Here is a 13,155-nt window from a genome sequence, read left to right on the forward strand (position 1 = left end):
TAGTCGGTGGGTGACTACTTTTTACAAGAGAGAGAGGGATTGGACGATGGGTGATGTTGAGAGTTGTGGTGCCATGAGCACATGTAGAGCAAAGGTATGAGCAAAGGGAAAGCTACCACATGGCATGGAGGAGATATCCCACATGTGAGCAAGCAAAATGGATGTAAGTACCCTCACCTATAAAAGGGAGGTTCATTTGAAGTAATATCAATCAAGCACATTGCACTATCTCAAGATTCTCTTTATGAGTCCAAGCTAATCTATCTTGGAACCTAATTGACTTGAGCTACATGTCATGAGCACTCTCTTCATCATGTTTCCACATAGGTTCCATCCACCTTAGGGCGTTCCATAGATCCTGAGGCACACATGTTTTGTCATGGTATCAGAGCGTAGGTCTAGTCTCCTAGATTAGTTGTAGGCTTGCCTTAGGAGCACACGTTTTCTCCTAGGTTAGTTTTAGTTTTAGATCGAGAGAATTCCGTCCATGAGAATTTGAGATATTTCCGTTCTTGTGAGAACTAGAATTTCTTCTTCTTCCTTCTATGAGATATTGAGGTTTTTGAGTGTTCACTCAAGTGGTTGAGAGAGAGATCCGAGTTCTAGATTTGAGAAACAAAGAGAGCATTTCTCTGAAGACTCATGAGTTTTGAGGGAGAAAGAATCAATGGAGGGCTTAGGAGGAGTAAATGAGACTCTGTGTATACAAAGAGCAAAAGCAAAACTAAGGCTCTAGCTCATCTGTGGGCGCCCATGTGTTTTTTCAGCAACCTCTCCATTCGCACTCCCTACGTCTCTCCAATTGGTTGTGTGAGTGCGCCTCTCCAACTGTGCTCAGCTCCGCAATGCAACATCACAGTTACAGCCAGGGACAACGCCTCCCATCAACTTGGTTAGAACGAAGCTCCTACGACTGATCCCTAGCAGTAGCGACTCCGTCTGCAAAAAGGCCGACTCCTGGCTCATAGAACAGCAGCTCAGCTGTGCCATCCATAGACTAGCAAGCCTTCTGAGTCCCTACGGTGAACCTTTGCTTCTACCACGACCAACAACCCTTCGTCTTCGCCTCTTCAACGAGCAGCGCTCCATAGCCTTTGCTCAGAACCTCGTTAGACAGTTGGTTCGTGCAACACCAAGGCGGACGGGCTGCCCACAGCAACGCTCAGAGCCAACTGCACCAACAAACCGGTTGTTGAAGTTTCCACAACGAAGGCGAAGGCTCTAGCACCTATAGAAGACGACCACTCGCCATAGCCAGCCGCTTTCAACGCTCTTGTTGTAGCTAGTCAAGCACAGCTCAGAGCCACAACCACCTATAAAGCCAGCACTTTGACGACTTCCAAGCGCCTTTGCAACATCGACACAGCAGCTCCAAATGACCTCCGCGGCTCATAGCCTTCTGCATCGACGTCGCCCATTTCCATTGTCAACGTCTTACTTAATCTTGAGATGGTACGCATATCGCCAGTAAGCATAGAAAAACAGAGATCAACATATTGGTGATGATGACTCCGAATAAGAAAACGAGTGAGAGCTTGGAGCTGAGAGAGCTTGAGCTGTGGAAGAAAGTCATTGTCTGGCATGCACCGAACGACGTTGAATAGAGCCCAAATAGCTCACACCGGCTCTCTCCAACCGGCAACACCACGAGCTCCTGCCAACTACGACCAAGATCTTCCATCGACGGCTGTCTCTACAATGAAAAGACTTCCGAAAGCTCACTCCAACACGACCTCTCTATGCCAAAAGTAGAGCAGTGACCGCTTCGCATGCCATCATCCTCCTCATCGCATCGCCGTCGTCGCAGAAGCTTCAGAGATCTTTCTTCTTTCTCCAAGGTTCTCTACCAAGAAGACACGTGGCAAGATAAGATGTAGCTATGGTTAAATGTAACTTAGCTTGGTCAATGGTTAAGTAAACCCAAGTCTGGTCAACTCAACCCACACTAACCATGGTTAGATTAAGTTCAGGGTTAGTTAAAGTGCCACCTAAGCACTCAGCACTCTTGTTAAGCACAGTTTGAATTCAGCATGTGAATCTCTGTGCCACATCATCAAAGGCTCTCTTCTTCACAAAACCTTCAACAAGGCGTAACTTGCAATCCAGGAAGAATTTGCACACGCTCCAAAAAGGAAAAGTGATTGTCTTTTTGAGCTCTACGCGCCTGTCAGATCAGAATCATTGTATGCAATTAGACACTGCCAATATTGAAAGAATTCAATTGGTAAGACCTTTGCAACCATTGGAAAAGCAAAGCATGAATGCAAACATCGATGTAAGAAGCATGCCGAAAGCACAAGTGTATGAGATGACCATAGCCCGAAACATGGCATCCACACATAAAGCATTAAGGCACATGGAAGAACAAAGCATCATTCATGAAGCTATGAGCAAACACCATCGTCATCAAGCCATGAGCCAAAAGGTGACATCAATGGAATGTATTGAAAAGCAAAAACCTTGCCAACCTTGCCTATATTTTTGTAATCAAACCTGACCACCTGAGAGTAGCTATGAAAGCACCCAGGGGAGGTATTGACATGTAGAAGCCACACTTGACCACCTTAAGTAGCATGCATGCACTAAGGGGAGGTGATGGATTTGTAACTCACATCTGACCACCTTGCAGTAGCCAAAGGATCATGGCACCAAGGGGAGGTGTTGAGAGTTGTGGTGCCATGAGCACATGTAGAGCAAAGGTATGAGCAAAGGGAAAGCTGCCACATGGCATGGAGGAGATATCCCACATGTGAGCAAGCAAAATGGATGTAAGTACCCTCACCTATAAAAGGGAGGTTCATTTGAAGTAATATCAATCAAGCACATTGCACTATCTCAAGATTCTCTTTATGAGTCCAAGCTAATCTATCTTGGAACCTAATTGACTTGAGCTACATGTCATGAGCACTCTCTTCATCATGCTTCCACATAGGTTCCATCCACCTTAGGGCGTTCCATAGATCCTGAGGCACACATGTTTTGTCAGGTGACTACTTTTTACAAGGAGCCAGTATATATAAGGAGTAAGCATATACGCCCTCTCAACGTTGATTCTATTCACGTGGCATTAAAGGATTTTTGGAAGCCATTTTTGAAGGGCCAACCTTCTATAATGGCATTAAATTTCATATTCATTAAGAAGTTACTATGCGATCAATATAAGTTACAATGCATGTAACGATTGCCAAGGAAAATCAATAGAGAGAGAGAGAGGGGCAGAGAGAGAGAGAGAAGAGAGAGAGAGAGAGAGAGAGAGAGAGAGAGAGAGAGAGAGAGAGAGAGAGAGAGAGAGAGAAGGAAGTACTAAGGGGAACAGAGGGCTAGAAAGACATGTGGAAAAATACAAATATTCCAATTTGCGTATTGGCATTGCCTTTTTTTGTCCTTCAGATGTTGACATTTTCTTACACTACACGCACAAGAGAGAGAGAGACAGAGAGAGAGATTGGTCGGTGATTGACTCCTTTGTACAAGGAGTCAATATATACCCTTTCAACTTTGGTTTTATGGACATGGCATTAAAGGATTTTTGGAAGCCATTTTTGGCACCATGTAGGAATATTCGATCATGGATGATGTTCTCATGTGGTTTCACTCTCCTCTCAAAATTCAATTTTAATGAGAGATAGAGAGATTGGTTAGTGGGTGACTACTTTTTACAAGAGAGGGAGGGAGAGAGAGAGATTGGACGATGGGTGACTACTTTTTACAAGGAGCCAGTATATACTCTTTCAACTTTGGTTTTATGCAAGTGGCATTAAAGGATTCTTAGAATCCATTTTTGAAGGGTGGCACTATGTAGGAATATCCGATCATGGATGATGTTCTTTAAGTCTTGGTTTCACTCGCCTGTCAAAATACAATGAATTAATTCGTCTTTACATCCCCACACTCCTGCAGAAGGCTAAATTAATGTAAAAGATGAAAGCCTTACTCTTTCGCTTAGGGGGTTCACCTCACAAATTTTATTATTTTTAAAATTATGATTTTATTTTTTACAAAAAATGCCAGCTATATTAAAGGGCTGGTTAGGCCTCAAAAAAGAAAGACCAATTATAAAATAGGGCCGACTACAAGGGGGGATAGCCGCAGCCTACGTTGATCTTCATGGAGTTCTTCCCAACATCTATCCATTATCAATTGTTGAATATGAGTTAATCTATAAATTAATATAAATATCATAAAATTATTATATAAATACATTAATTAAAAAAATATAACAATGAAAATAATTTTGAAAGGGAGGTCTTCTAGCATATGTGCTTTATATAATACTTATTCTTTAAACAACGAAGAATTAGTGAATGTATTTGTAAGGTAGTTCTTAATCTGAAAAATCTCTACAATATTCTTCCTGCTATTAACTAGATATTAAATTTTAGTTTTAATAAAAATATACATTATTAAATTAAAAACTAATATAAATATAATATAATTATTGTATAAATTTAAATAAATATATATTATACTTTAATAACATTTAAAATTATGTATATTATATAGTAATAACCTTTTAATTTTAAAAAGTAGTCAATCAAAGAATTAAATTAATTTAAAAAATAAGGAAATATTAAAATTTACACACGTGCTTTTAACATGTATGCTTTTCTTCCATGTGTATAATACTTGTTAGTCGAAGAATGAAGAATTAGATAATGTATTTGTAAGGCAGGTATTTAAAACCATAGATTCTGGAAGAAGTTTAGCATACTTGCTTATCTTTGTTACAGTATGTAATATTTTGCAAAAGCCTTAAACTTTGTTTAAGGCTTTGCACAAAACTACAGTATCATTTAATCCATATCATTTTTCTACTTTAGCAACCACCAGATATCCATGGTATGAATCCATGATATGGAATACATATTTCTTCTAAATATTTCTTATCACATACTTCTTCATTTCTTCTGATACACCATGCAGTATGAATGTAAGAAAATATGAATCAGTGTGCTTTTAGCCTATGTGCTTGTCCCTAATCAGTAGGATACTTTGACTAGGTAGAGTTATAATTACTTAAAGTAGAGCTTTTGCAAAGGATCGTACCTAGTATTGGATATAAACAAAACACTTTGGAAAGCATATAATATATAGTCTATATATATCTAAACTAAATACTTTAGAATGCATATTTTATATAGTCTATATACCTTAAATATTACACCCTAAAGCTTGAATCCTAAAGTTCCCTAAATCTTAGGTTATACAATCTAAGCTCTTAAACTTATATAATAGTTCTAATCCCTAGACCCTAAACCCTAAACCTTAAACCCTAACCCCTATCGCTTAAATTCTAAAACCTAATTTCTAGATCCTAAACCCTAGATTCTAGACTCTAAGCTCATGACCTTATATACTAAACCCTAAACCCTAAACCCTAAATCCTAAACCCTAAAATAATAGTCATAAACCCTAAACCCTAAATGCTAAATCCGAAAAAATTAGAATGGCACATGAAAGCACTAGGTGGATACTATATTAGGTAACACGGTGCTTGTATGGTGTACACATGTGGAAAATACTATTAAATGGTAAGCATATAGAAGTAATTCTTATCCAAGCCCCATTTCCCCCCTCTTGCTTATCATAATAGAGACACTCTCCCTCCCCCTTTCTCGATGCAATACAACCTAACTCTGAAGCCTCCTACCTCACAAAGCTCTTGATTGAGGCATAGACACATGTTTCCCTAGTTACCTTCATCCCAAAATCGAACTTGCTACTATCAATAATCTGTGGAAATGTATTCATGTAGTCATCATGCAAAGCCATCAAGTTGAACTTACTCTCACTTCTATCCGAATCTACGACATCTAATCAGGCGTGGTCTATTTCTAGTTTCTTATTTTTTCTAGGAAAATTATGAAGTGTAATTTTACACAAAAATCCTGTGGTATGTCACAAATTGGAAATAGAGGAAATTGCAAGTGCTTTTTCAAAATAAAAAATCATAGTAGAACCTGCATGATAGAAATATGCATGCTGATAGACCACTAAATGTCTATGATCAATAATTTATTGCTTGCCTGTTTTTGTTTTAAAGAAAAAGTAAATTGATTACAGGGTGAGTGTTTGATTGCTTATTATGAATACTTCACATGGCTAGTTTTATTAAATACACATGTGTCCATGCTATGAATGCTAAAAGGGTATTGATCTAAATATTTGGTAGTCATAAAGCTTGAGTTTATAAACCCAAAGTCTCTATTCATATAGTGCAGTTGAGTTGGGACATACATTAATGAGTTATAGTTTGTTAGTTTTGTGAATGAAGCTTTGATGTATTATAGAAATAGATACAATATATCAAAGTAGAAGCACCTACGTCTTTGGTTTATATCAAATGGTAAGTGCTCGTATAGGTCTTTTGATATAGATATAAGGATACACTGTGGTTTTCCTTCTTAGCAATAACACGTACAAGTAGAAGGATTACTAAAATATGCACACATATTGAGTATGTACCTGTCCCATCACGTATAGGATAGGAGTACAAATGAGGGTATTTGAACCATATTGCCTTCACTAATTGATCATTGCTTTGATTGAGAAGGGATATGTGGAATAGTCGAGCATGGAAAATACATAATAGAGATATGCTTACAAAGTTCTGATTGGTCAATTTGTTCCTATGATACATTGGTATGGCTTGTCAATATACAATAGTAATATAGGTTTTTGAAGTTTTCTTCTTATAGTCTACTGTATGAAAAAAATGCAAAAATACAAAAGGGCTTTTTTATAAGTACTTAGATGGGAAAACAGAAAGATAGTGTACCAATAGTGTATACATGGGATGAATGCAAACATGGTTGAAAAAAAATCTTTCTTGAATAGAATTTATACACTTTTTGGGCAAAGCATGAGATGAATGCTACAAATCTTTTTATAGTACACTAGATGTAGAGTATATGTTTTGGAAATGATTTGAAGTAGATTACTTTAGTTGGAATCAATTTCTTATTAATAGATAACTCGCATTCGCAATTCCTAAACTAAGCTGTACAATAGAAAAATACTTGGATTGTATAGAAACATAATATGTTTAGAATGCTTTTAGTATAGACTGACTTAGTGACTCGTCTAAGTCTTGGTTTTCATCAATAAGTAAAAAATGTATATATCAACTAGTTGTGTTGTAGGACTTAGCTGTAGATTTCAGCACATGTCTTTAAATTGTAGTGAAGAATAGTTTTACTCTATGGCATGGAACTTGATAGAATGACTAAAGACTGAATATATTACCCCTTTGAAAGGATTGGTAACTACAAGTAAAGTAGCAATAAGGAAAGGTTCTCTTTGTAAAATAGACTTGTTATATTTTTGCTACACATGGTTGATATAAATTTCTCTAAGCATATTGGTGGAAATAATCTCAACGAGTACAAGAGATCAAAGGCATTAATTTTTTTTAAAATGATAATTAGAATGATAATATCCTCAATTGTTTATAATTGATGTTGCAAACACTGTACAGGAGTTCCAAGTCTCCTTCTGCTAGGTCCTTATTCTTGAGGTTGCGGTTGAACCAGTTTTTACGTTGAACCTTTTATACCTGGAGAGCATAGGCTGCTTGCAACCTTGTCTCCTCTAGCTTTTCGAGGTCGACTAGCCATTTGGCCAGTGCATTTTTTGTGAGTCTTTCCTTTACAGCAAGACGAAGGCTAGGCACTACATACTCCATTCGCAATTCTGCCTCTACCCCAAAGGCTAACTTGAAGGGGCTACAATGAGTTGCCTCCTTGTAGGAGGTCTTGTAGGTCCATAACACTGCTATGAGCTTATGCGCCCAGTCAGTACGACTGGCTTCTACCGTACATGTGATAATCTTACAACAAGTTTTGTTTGATCTTTTAGCCAAGCCATTTGCTCTGGGGTAGTATGGCGTTGACATCCTATGAATAATTATAAACTTGCTTGTTAGGATTGCTATGGTTTTGTTGAGGAAGTGAGTTCCTTTGTCGCTGACTAACTCTAACGGGCGTCCAAACCACGTGATGACTTGTTCATATAAGAACTTGGCGGTGGGTCTTGCATTAGCCTTTATTGTGGCTCTTCCTTCGACCCACTTGGTGAAGTAGTCGGTAGCTAGGATGATGTATCGAGCCCTCGTCCCCTTACCGACCAGGCTTATGGGACCAATGAAATCGATGCCCCACTTCTCGAAGGGTTGGTTAGCTCTAGGATCTCAGTTAGGGGCATCATGTCATCACTATGTGGGATTTGGATGCGCTGGCAGGGGTCACACCGTTTGATGAATTTGGCCGCATCTCCGAAGAGAGTTAGCCACCAGAGACCAGCTTGTAGCACTTTTTATGCTATGAAGACAAACATGTTATAGCTAACAAGTAGTGCCTGAATTTCTTGACTGCAAAGGCCATGGCAAGACCCTCTCTCTCAGTGGGGGTGTAGTTAACTTCGACCTCATTTAGTTGACGGCTGGCGAAGTATACCAGATAATCCAAATTATTTTCCTCGGGTTGAGCTAACACACATCCAATGGCAAAGTTAGAGGCATCAATGTGGACATGGAATATTAAATTACAGTCGGGAGACGTCAATACTAGGGCGGTGGCTAGAGCTAGCTTGAAGGTTTCAAAGGATGTTTAGCATTCACCAGTCCACTCAAAGGATACTAGCAGTTTGTATAACAGGCGGGCTATGTTGGCATAGAACAATATGAATCTTTGGTAATAGCCCATATGTCCAGTAAATCATTGGATCCCTAGCATTGGTGGGGGGCTGTAACTCCAAAATGAGTTTGATTTTATTGTGGTCTGTAGAGATTTCATTCTGGGACAATATGTGACCCAGGATGACACCATGTTTGACCCAAAATTGGCACTTGAGGGGGTTGAGGGATATGCGGTATAAGCGACACTTCTTGAAGACGAGCTACTTCAGGTGGTCATTCGATTTCGAGTTCATGCAGATATCATCCAAGAAGACTTCTACAAAGTCCCTCAGGTACTTGAATACCATGATCACCATACATTGGAAAGTAGCTGGGGCATTGGTTAGACCAAATTTCATAACCTTGGCTGCATATACTCCCCATTTAGTTGTGAAGGTGGTCTTATGTTGATCTTGGGGGCCGATTCAGACTTGGTTGTAACCCGAAAATCCATCTAAGAAGCTATACCCTTCCTTTCCAAACACCCTTTCTAGAACATGTTCCGTGAATGGCAGGGGGTAGTGGTCACGTCTAGTGGCTGCGTTAACCTTCTTTAAATCCACGCATACTTTGATTTTTCCATTCTTCTTTAGAACTATCACAATGGGCATCTGTATGCTCGATCTCGTAGATGAATCCTGTATCTATGAGTTTTTGGATTTCTTCCCTCACTATGAGTGCCTTCAAAAGAAATATTGCCCTGTCATGCAAGCCTTTGAAGGTCAGGCATGAACAAGGCCATCAGGAGAGCTCCACTTGAAAAGGAATATTGCCCTACCATGCAAGCCTTTGGAGGATAGGTAATTCATTGTGGTGGGTGGAATTGGACTTCAATCAATCTTTTATGCATGTGTCCAAATAATCACGAGTTCCCTTCAATGAATCAAAATTCAAGCTGAATTAATCACGCATGCCTTCACATGATGGCATCATTCCCAACCACCAAATTTAAGGCGAATTAATCACGTATGCCAACCCAATGGAATGCCTAAATAATCATGAGTTGCATCCAATCAATCAAAATTTGAGTTGTATACTTGCGTCCAATGCATGCCAGCTAGGTGGCTTCATTTCCAATGGTTGGGCCATCAAATTAAGTCTTGATGACTGGTAATTAACTGCTTACTCTATTTACTTTGCATGCAAGCCTGATGGTTATCATCATGGTTATAGTTTGAATCATCATCTCGGGGGGGTCACTCATCATATGTAACCCTATCACGTGAGTTCAACAGAAGGATATTTTTTATTTCTAAAATTTACAAAAATAAATATACATAAGGGACTATTTAAAATAGTTTTGGAAAAAATTTACAGATTTGTATAGAAAAGGGGTACATTTTATTAATGAAAAATTTATAGATAAGGGATTTTAGAAATATGGCTTGAACGCACGTGGTATAGAGGGTTTATACATAGTGACCCCCTCGAGATCATCATTACATTCTTAAATTGACGCCACCTTTGTACACTCCCTTGCAGTTCTTGATCTTACACCCTTGCACACTCCCTCGCACTCAACCAACCAATCAAAATTTAGTTGTATACTTGCGTTCAATGCATTCCAAAAATATGGCTTCATTCCCAGTGGATGGGTTGCCAAAATAAGTCTCAGTGACTTATAATTGCTCACTCTATTTACTCTGCATGCAAGTCCAATGGTGCATGCAAGCTCAATGGTTGTCATGGTGGCTACAATTTGAATCATCATTATATTCTTAAATTGATGCCATCTTTGTACACTCTCTTGTAGTTCTTGACCTTATGCCCTTGCACACTCCCTTGCACTCAACCAATCAAGCAAAATTTGAGCCAATTACTTTTGTCCAATGCACGCCAACCAAGTGACTGCATCCCCAATGGTTGGTCTGCCAAATTAAGTCTCGATTGATCAGTAATTAACTACTCACTCTACTTACTTTGTATGTAAGCCCGGTGGTTATCATCATGGTTGTAGTTTGAATCATTACATTCTTCTTAAATTGACGCCACCCTTGCACCATTTTACTCCCTTGCAGTCCTTGAACTTATGCCCTTGCACACTCCTTTGCACTTAGCCATCTCCAACTTCTTGCAATGTTTATCTCCTCATGTAACTTCTCTTACCTCTCACAATAGGTCCCTTTGGAAACACTGAGTTTTGCCATTTAGCCCCTCCCTAATGGATCCCTCTGGCTCGCAATCCATTCTGTCCCAAATGGATCCCCTTGGCTCACCATGCAAACCCTCCCTAACAGATCCTCTAGCTCACCATCCAACCCCTCTCCAATGGATCCCTCTAGTGGATATACTATGTCTAACACTCACCATCCAGCTCTTCCCATCTTGAAATCATGAGACATAGTTCCATCTAGCTTCAATCTAGCTTGTACCATCTTGAAACCATGAAACATGGTCCCATCCAACTTTAGAAGCCTGATATGGGTTCTCTATCAACTATATTGTCTATAATGATTAAAAAACTCTTGTCGATGATATCTTGATTGAAAAGATGCTCGGCTTTGGCAATTCACAGCCTCATTACTTGGAGAAGGCATGGAGGAAAAAGGACCTTTCAGATTTATTCCTCAAAGCTTAGACTAGTAGAGACAATGAAGTTAAGGATTTGAACTTGCCATAAAATGTTCAGGTTATTTCGAAGGACATAAGGCATTTCTTTCTTGATATGAGAGGAATCGTGAAGTTTCGGCAAGTTCAAGAAGCAGTAGAGTAACTGAACAAATGTCTAGCCTTTTTCTCAAGGGAGATCTCTAAGACTATGCTAAACAACTTGAAGAATGTACGGGATGGCAGATCCAAACTAACATCTGAGACTGTAGAAAGATGATCTTATAGATCAATTGAGAAGGGACATTGCACAAATCAGAGTAGTGATGTAGGAGCTACAAAAGTGCTTTAAATTCATGAAGGATGTAGATTGGGAAGAGAGTAGGAAAAATGCACACAACAAGAATGAGAATGTGCAATATTGGAAAGAGAAGGTGCAATATTGGGAAGATAAGGACAATGCCCTATAGTTTAGTTACAGGAGCAACATGATGTGGCTCTTGAAAATTTAAGGAAGAAGTCCTCCATCCTTTCTGAAACCCAAACTACTCTAGCGATCTTGTAAGAGGTTTACGATAAAGTTGGTAAAAAGATTTTCAACTGTGTAGGTAAAAGAATTAGAGCTGTTGTTGTTAGTGAGAAGCAAGTGGAGCAGTAAATGAGAACATCTGTTCTCTCATGATGAGGCAGAAGGGAATCAAGAAAGAGCTTGCTCATGTACTAGGTGAGACTATGATATTGACTCTCATTGTAATAGTTAAACTAGAAGAACTTCTCTTTGATGTAGGGCTGTATGTGCACAATCTACCATGCGTACATTGTAGATGAGTGCTATATCTAATGGTCCTAGTGTGGCCACTCTATGCATGGGTTTAGCTTTGGGGTGTTTGTGCATGTAAACTTTATATGCAAAGCTTGCCATAAGCTAATTCTCAAGTCATGGAGAGACCAATTGTGTCTACCTATTGCGAATATCAACCCAGAGAAAGTAGCGATTGCACGTACATTGTTCATAAAAAGAAAGTGGTAAATAATCTATGCCAATCAATAAATGTACTAATCCATGTTTATCCGTATAGGATCTAGATAGGAAGGGACACCATCTATTGGGTGTACCCCTTCAGTTCTCTTTCATGCATGCAAGAGATGAAATGGGATTCAATTCAGATGTTGTTGTAATGAGATGATGAGATTGTATTTGTGATCTGATAATGAAATGAAAGTTCTCTGTTTTGCATATACATGATCCCCGACTGTTCTGATTCATTATTGTTTCATGTTCAATCTGTATTGTCTCTACAATGTATCATCTCTGATTCCTGTTATTCGTAAGATATTGTTGACGAATCTAATGATACATTGTTTATTCATTGCAACATGAGTGAACAAAGTGTATGACTGTCGTAACGCAATGAGAGGAAAGCGTATTGTTTATGCATACCCGGATTATTTTCAGGGTTCTGGATGAACCCCAAAACACTGGCGGTCTTGTTGAATGAATACCCTGTCAACTCCATGTTTGTATTGACGATGAAGTGGTGGACTAGAATTGATGGATGAATGTAGATGTTCCATTACGGGCTTCTGCAGTCGACAATCTTGACGAATCGTATCCATCACGCCGTCTTGCATGCAAAGGTCGACATGCTTTGCAAACTGATAGGAACAAATATTGTCATGAAGTTACTAATGATTGTGTTCTGAGTACCTAGGAATTTTCCTCCGCTCAGACATGAGTGTACATTAGGTGATGCATAAAGTGTATGTCATATCAGTTGGGGTGCGATCTTGAAGTTTTGCATCTGAACTATTTGACGCGAGTTATGATGACACAGGTGGAATGGAAGGAGCCAAGCAAAGTGTCTACATGTTAGACTCAAAAGATGAACCAGGCTCTAGTGCTCTCCGAACGTGATCTCATCACCCAACTTTGC

The sequence above is a fragment of the Dipteris shenzhenensis genome, chromosome 8, assembly GCF_047967505.1.
Source record: "Dipteris shenzhenensis isolate YYH24624 ecotype China chromosome 8, Dip_SZ_1.0, whole genome shotgun sequence".
In the NCBI taxonomy this organism is placed as follows: domain Eukaryota; kingdom Viridiplantae; phylum Streptophyta; class Polypodiopsida; order Gleicheniales; family Dipteridaceae; genus Dipteris; species Dipteris shenzhenensis.